This window comes from Solanum lycopersicum, chromosome 4 (genome assembly GCF_036512215.1).
Source record: "Solanum lycopersicum chromosome 4, SLM_r2.1".
Lineage (NCBI taxonomy): Eukaryota > Viridiplantae > Streptophyta > Magnoliopsida > Solanales > Solanaceae > Solanum > Solanum lycopersicum.
The window spans coordinates 41674412-41682544 of NC_090803.1; the positions used below are offsets into that span (position 1 = coordinate 41674412).

The 8133-nt window shown below is 33.1% G+C and overlaps 1 long non-coding RNA gene across 1 annotated transcript; it reads left to right on the forward strand.

Moving 5' to 3' along the window:
- Positions 1 to 223: 223 nt before the first annotated feature.
- LOC138348281 (uncharacterized) lies at positions 224 to 7808 on the forward strand. Its single transcript, XR_011220657.1, has 2 exons — positions 224 to 818; positions 7530 to 7808. It is a non-coding gene; the product is annotated as an uncharacterized lncRNA (long non-coding RNA).
- The last annotated feature ends 325 nt before the right edge of the window (positions 7809 to 8133 follow it).

Genomic DNA, 8133 nt, shown 5'->3' on the forward strand with positions numbered 1-8133 from the left:
TCGTTAAGATTGAGAAGCTCCTAAATTAATCCATCTCATTTAGACTTAGCCGAATTTTCAATTCAAATTCAATTTAGTTAAGTTTTATAACCTCAGTTGGCAAATTCCAATTCGATTTGGCTAAATTATTAATTTATTAGGCCAACTCAAGGCCAAATTTTAGGCCTTCTCCTTATTTAGCTGACCCAATTCACCTTTTCCTCGGCCCAATTCATTTCTAGCTTTAACATTTATTCCAACCCCACTTTAATACCCATTTTATTTTAAATTCCAGCCCACTTTCATACTACTATACCAATTTCCAGCAAACAAGCAGCAGTGTACAGCACTACCAAAAATCAACCCACCCGACCCGCACAATCTTTGTCCTCTCTCGCGACTGAAACTCAGAGGAAACCCATAAATCCCAGCAGTCACGTGATGCACCCTCTCATCTCTCTTCGTACGAAGACCTTTGGAGAGCATGAGATGTCAAAATCTGGTGCCTCGATCGTCCTTCACTCAAAATCAACACCTCACCATTCAAATTTGTACATCATCGAATGGGAAATCTCTATCTTCTAAGGGATTTTGAAAATTTTTAAATAACCCACATCGTCTCTTCTTAGATTTTTGGAATTTTTGGGTTTATATATATAAACTCACTTCATTCCCTTTTTTAAAGGAAGATTTGGTAGGGAGACCAATAAGTACCTATAAAATTTTAGGAATTCTTGGTTCCATAGTTAAAATTTTTAAAGTGTTTTGTGGTTTTTCGAGTTGAAGACGTGGAATCGTCTTCTTAAAAGTCGTAGTTCCGGTTCGGTGCCTAGAACCAGGTAAATTAATTCTTAGATTCATTTTTTATTAAATTCCCAGCTCTTGTATGCTCTTTGTTTATTATATGTGCTTAGTTTTGTTTTAGTAGTCATATGTTAGACTTCGATTTGACCTTTTAGTAGTTAATAATGTTTATTTTGTTCCTACTATTTTATTTATTTTTGTATAGCTAAAAATTTCCTAGATCCTTTGGTGTTTTGTTCATATTTATGGTCTGATTTGGTATTAAATATTAATGTTCATTTTGGCCCTAACCCTTTGCTTGTTCCTATAATGATAAGAATTCAATTATGTATTTACACAATTGATTTATATAAATATTGAATGTTAGTTCAATTTCTCCATTAAGGGTTGTTGCTTTGATTTTGAAAATGGCATGAGTTGTTCGTTTGTCTTTTCACTTTTTTTTTGAGATATTTTTATAGTAGTCGCCCACTTTCATATCTTTGTTTCTTTATGTTTCACTCATGTGCTTCTTGACTAAAATGTAGACTTCATAGTTAGTAATAAAAGAGGATTCATTAAGCTAAGTCTTTTCTTAAATATATATATATACATATACATATATATATATATATATATATATATATATACACATACACACATCCGGTTATATTTTTTTGAATATATGAAATTGTCTTCGTTATAAAAATTCCATTAACCGTATTCCTAGAATTTTCATTAGTTTACTGTTAATATTCAAGCTTCCCTTTAAAATACTAGTTGCTTATGTTACCAAGGATCTATATTTGAATTGATATTTATTTGTATTTTCTGTTATATTACTGTATAGGTTAAGATGTTTTACTCATTACATAGAGGTTTGTCTCTTCTTTTTTTGTAGTATATTTAAACTCTGTGATTGAATTTTAGATATCTGTTCCTATCCGTATTGTTGTGATTAGAGTAATGGAGATTGTAGTTTCAGGTAATGGGTATTTGTTTTCTCGACTTTTATTTAAGATTTAGTTGGTTTTCTTTGCTTTCTATCTCGTAAAGTTTTAATTTTTAGTTAACTTAGTGTGTCATTATTTTAAGAAAAACAATTTTCGTGATGATGTAGAAAACTACAATAGATTAAACACAAAATGAAAAAAACAATTAACTGGAAATGCATACAAATAAAAGAGGATTAAAACGATGAAAAAAATGGACAAGAAATTTGGAGAAAGAAGATCAAAAAAGAGGAAAGAAAAATATCAATTTTTTCAATAATCGGGTTAATTGTTAATGGGAAAGAAGACTTTATAAAACCCTAATGTGGCTATTAGACCCTTTTAACCACATTTCACTCTCCTCAAGTGTGTATATCACACGCCCCTTGGTTGCATCTGCCACATAGGAGGTCAAGTCAGAAAACGTTTTTAAAATATTGAGTGTAGATGGGTTCAGCGGTCCAGATTACAAATGTATAAGTAGAAGATTTCACACTACAAACTGACATAAGTACAAGGGTTCACTAGACCCTTTTGCCAAAATAATATAACTCCATGTTTACACTTTTTTTCTTTTCTACTAATTGGGATGGTGTTTTCATTATAAAGTCACGTTTTCTTTGGTGAGATTGAGATTATATTATAATTTAATCTTATATTAATTAATCATTCTTAAGAAATATCAATGTTTAAATACTAATCCTAGACTTTACGCTCTACACCGTACACGTTCTTTTTATCATGAAGTTTAGTTGATTTTGTCTGACTTGAATCATCATAGGTTGTTTTTTAAGTGAAGGAGAGAGACATGACTTTCTAGAAATTGAATCAATATTCGCAAGGTATTTCTCGTATCCGTTGCAAGAGAATACTCTCTATGACACATATATTAGACCCTAGCGCAAGAATATATTGCTCTAGTCCCGTAACAAAGCAAAGAAGGATTCATGGGCAGAAGAATTCATGCTTCAAGAGAATCCCTTTTTCACTTGGTTACGGGACTGGATAAATATATGTCTCCAAGAACCATGATGTTTCCCCTTTCAAACAAAAGTGCTAAAATCAAAATTGTGGGTCATATGCAATAATTCATGCATAATCCTTATTGACTGATTTTTTCTAATTTTAAATCAGAAGTACTAAAATCAAAATTTTAAATATACACAAATAAAATGTAACAAAGTGAATGGATACCTAGTTCTAGTTTGAATCAAAGGAGTCTCCATGGAAAAAATTAAATATAGAATAATTGTTAGCCCCTATATCGAGTTGTTCTAGATCCATTCTTTTGTTGTTGTAGTTGTTGGTGGAACACACACTACTGTTGTTGTTGATGGAGGAAAAGATGTTTGTTGGATAAATTAAGATGGTTGAATGGGATGTAATTACAACGGTTGATTACCATTTTGTTTCGGATTATGACTTGGTCATCTTGTTTTTCCTAGTGAGCAGTTATAAGAATCAATAGAGTAAATTTTAGATAAACCGTTAAAATTAGTCATGTCAGGAGCTAAAATCATCAAAAGAATTCCAAACACATTTAAAGAAGTCCAAGTATAAATTCGGAGCTACAACATTGTCAGGTTTACTAATATTTTTACTTCTTACGACCGCACCTATATCCCAGTCATGATCATTCATTTTAAATCTATATAAAATGATATCTAGTTAAATGTAAAAAAAAAAGAGCCTATAAGAAAAGCTAATGATGTTTTCTACTGAACTAGAGAGAAAGAAAAATGATCCAAAGAGGGGTTTCCTAATGGAGGAAGTAGATTATCAAAGAAACGTTTAGTGGGTATGACATTATAAGGTTGAGATGAGGAAAAGTGAATTAATTTTTAAAATATAATGATAAAATTAAAATAAGAAAAAATATTTATTGGCATTAACTGTAAATTAAATATGGATGCTACGGGATAGGTAGATAGCCCTTAAATTTTATCTATATATTTTGAAATGTGTTCACTTTTCTTAATCTTAACCTTTAATTTATAATGTCATACCCACTAAATGTTTCTTTGATCATCTACTTCTTCCATTAGAAACCCCCCTCTTTGAATCATTTTCTCTCTCTCTCTAATTTAGCAAAAAACATTATTAGTTTCTCTTATCAGCTAATTATTATTTTTTTACATCTAAGTAGATATCAATTTATATTGATTTAAAATGGGTGATCATGATTGGGATAAAAGTGTGGTTTTAAGAAGTTGTAATATTAATAAACCTGACAATGTTCTAGTTCCTAAGTTATATTTGGAGACTTCATTAAATGATGTTTGAAATTCTTTTGATAAAATTTTTGCTCGTGACATGACTAATTTTAATGGTTTATCATTATATTCTCTTTAGATTTTCAAATTGCTCACCAGGAAAACCAGATGATCAAGTCATTATGAACCAAAATGGTAACCAATAGTTGTACTAATATGCTATCCAACCAGCTCAATTTATCCATCTAACAACAATAACAACAAAAGAATGGATTGATCTACAAAAACTCGATATAGGGGCTAACAATTATCGTAATTTCACTTTTCCATGAAGAATCCTTTGGTTCAAACTAGAACAAGGAAACCATTCCCTTAATTACATTTTATGTGTGTATGCTCAAAATTTTGATTTTACTACTTTTGATTTGAAATCAGGAAAAATCATTCAATAAGGATTACACATGAATTATTGCAAGAGGAAAATGATGAGACTGAATATTAAAGTATAACTGAAAAACTGGTCAAATACATTAGATTCTGACTATGGGAGCCATTAATAACCGACAGAACCACCACATGAGTTATCTATGATTTCAAATGCACACACCACATTGAAGGAACCGATATACCTTGCCAGGGGTATTTAGGCGTTTATAGTGTAATCACTAAACCTAATGCCCATAGAGAGGACCTTAGCCTACGGGGGTATGCAGTTCTGGGACTATGAGGGTATACAAAAATCTGGTCCACTCGGTTCTAAGCGTACTTAAAACTGAATATGTATATCTAACACACATAACTGAAACATTGAATAGCTCAAATACTAACATGAAAATCTGAGAATATAACAATGATAAAATGATAATGTAACATACAAAAAACGATGCATGTATAATTTTTTAATTGACCTAGCATGTATTATTCATAAACTAAAAGAATCTACACAACTAGGTTATGAGTTTCATGCAAAAAAGTAAGCAAAGATTCCACAAAAACAAGATAATTTAATTAGGAATACTCTAATAACTAAATCACAACTAATATCTATGGTTTTACAAATTTTAGGTTTAAGCAACATACATAAATCAAGAATCTAACTTAATTCTAGGGACCTAATCGGTGAAAGGAACCCACTAGTCAAATCGCATTACTTGGTGAAGAAATCCTTCAATTTTAAGGCAAAAACTGAAGAAAACGTGTTTCATTCTTGGAAGGGTTTTGGTCTCCTATTTCCTCCACTTTTTTTTTTCAAAGTTTGATGAATTTTTCTTAATAGGTGTCTTTTGCCTCATAAATTACACTTAATGTGTAATATAAGGAGTATCGTGGAAATATTGTAGAATATTATTATGTATAAAAATAATATATATCCATGTTTACTATTTTTTCTTTTATATTTGACATGATGTTTTCATTACATAGCTATTCTTTCTTTAGTTAGATTCAGATAAGACAACAATTCAATATATATTAATATAATCATTCTTAAGCTATATCAACGTTTAAATACTAAGCGTAGACTTTAGTCTCTGCAACTTACATGCTCTTTTTATTATGAAATTTAGTTATTTTTTTTCTACATGAATCATCAAAGGTTGTGTTTTAAGTAAAGGAGAGAGACATGACTTTCTAGGAATTGAATCCATAGGCTCAAGGGCATGCCCTCTATCTGCTGGAAGAGAATACACACTTTTGAACATATATTATACCCTAGTGCAAGAAAGATTCCCTCTAGTCCCGTAACAAATCAAAGGTGAATTTCTGTACAGAAGAATCTATGCTTTAAGAGGATCCCCTTTTTTCGCTTGGTTAAGAGACTAGAGCAATATATGTGTCAATGAGGGGATTCTTTTGTTGCCGTTACGGGGGTATGCCCCTGAGCCAATTGAACCAATTCCTACTTAGTCATGTCTCTTTCTTTACATAAATCACAATCCATGATGATTCAAGTCACAAAAAATAACTTAAATGTATGATAAAAAGAATGTAGGTTGTAGAGCCTAAAGTTTAGGATTTGTAACGACCCGTTTAGTCATTTTGAGCAACAGACTTCAATTCTGGAAAAAATGGCAGAAGCGATGGACCCCACGACGGATCACCATGGGCACGACGGACCGTCGAGGGGGTCTCGTCCCAAAACACTTAGAAAATCTGAAATTGGGTACTGAAAATCAACTCTCTGAACTTTGTGACGGAATGGCAGGACGGACCGTCACGGGTGTGACGGACCGTCGTGATCCAACGTTTCAAAACACTTAGAAAATCTGAAATTGGGTACTGAAAATCAACTCTCAGAACTTTGTGACGGAATGGCAGGACGAACCGTCATAAGTGTGACGGACCGTCACAGACCTTTGGTGAAAATTTGGGTCTCTGAACTCTGCGACGACCTGCAGGACGGACCGTCGTAGGCACGACGGCCCGTCACAGGTTGCGCAAATCCCAGGCAGAGTCGGATTTCTGGTGATGTTTTAAGGGACGTTTTTGGACTATTCTTTCCTTAATTATAGATTTCGTGGGTTTATATTAATAACTCAAATTCTTGAGGGTTAAAAGAGGCAACCCTAAGTTAATTAGTGGGGTATTATTGCCACCTTTTATTCTTAATTATATACTAATTAGGGTAAAAGAAAGAGGGTTGAATAAGAAAAATAGAAAGAACAAAGAGAGACAGAAAAAGAAAGAGAAACGAACGAGAAAGAGGAGAAACGAGAAGAACAACAAAAGCTTGGAAACTTGCTTGTTTTATTTCAATTTTTCGGTGGAGGTAGGTTATGGTTTTCATGCTATTCGTAGTAAACTCTTAATAGCGAATGATGTGTGTTAGTAGTATTGTAAACCCTTCTATATGCTTAATGATATGCTTGCATGAATGATGTGATTATGTAATTATGAATAAATAAGCATGATGAAGCTATCGAATTCCAAATCTTGAAAAGCAACCCTAATCTACTTTGTTAATGATGATGCATTGGTATAAAAGAAGGCTTGACGAATGAAAGTAGTGAGATTAGGGGATCGAGTGTCACGTTCCGACACCAGGATAGAATATATGGATCAGGTGTCACGTTCCGACACCAGGATAGAATATGGATTAGGTGTCACGTTCCGACACCAGGATAGAATATGGATCGGGTGCCACGTTCCGGTACCAGGATAGAATATATGGATCGGGTGCCACGTTCCGGTACCAGGATAGAATGAGGATCGGAGTGTCACGTTCCGACACCAGGATAGTATATTGAGGAGCGGAGTGTCACGTGCCGACACGAGGGGAATAAAGATAATGAATCTTGAAAAATGTTAATGTATCCAATCTAATGAACTGAATTCCCAAATGAGTATGATGAGGAGGCGTGAGTCCTCATTGATGTGCTTGGTGTTGTAACCAAGGGTTATGGTAACTGTAAATGCTGCATGCTAAGGATATTAGTTGATTTTATGATATTGATTAATACATACTCTTTTCTATTTTGAGTTGGCCGATGATATCTACTCAGTACCCGTGTTTTGTACTGACCCCTACTTTTATTATTTTCTTTTTGTTTATTGTGGAGTGCAGCAAACGTGCCGTCGTCTTTGACTCAACAGTAATTCAAGCCAGTCTTACTACATCGGAAATTCAGGGTGAGCTAATGCTTCTAGCTTGGACTGGATCTTCTTCTTCAAGTCTCGATGCCTTGAACTTCCGGCATGGACTAGCTTCTTATGTATTTTTAGCTTCTTAGAATACTCTTAGTTTAGTAATTTGATTATAGATGTTCTTGTGATGATGACTTCCAGGTTTTGGGAATAATAGATGTTGAATATTGATAGTTATTGAATTGGTTTTTATTAATGATTTTAAGTCTTCCGCATTACTTTCTGTTGCTATTACATTGAAATGTTAAGGTTTAGATTGGTTGGTTCGCTCACATAGGAGGGTAAGAGTGGGTGCCAGTCGCGGCCCGGATTTGGGTCGTGACAGGATTAGTACTGATGTAGCTTAAGAATGATTATTTTGTAACTAAAGATTGGATTGTTGTCTCCAAGGTCAATAAAATGGTATAATTAAAACACAGTCTCAATTAGAAAAGCAAAAATGAGTAAACAAAAAAATGTTAGATTATTTATGTAGAGTAAAAAATTAAAGTTAAATTTTTTAGCAAAATGATTTTGTGTTGGTT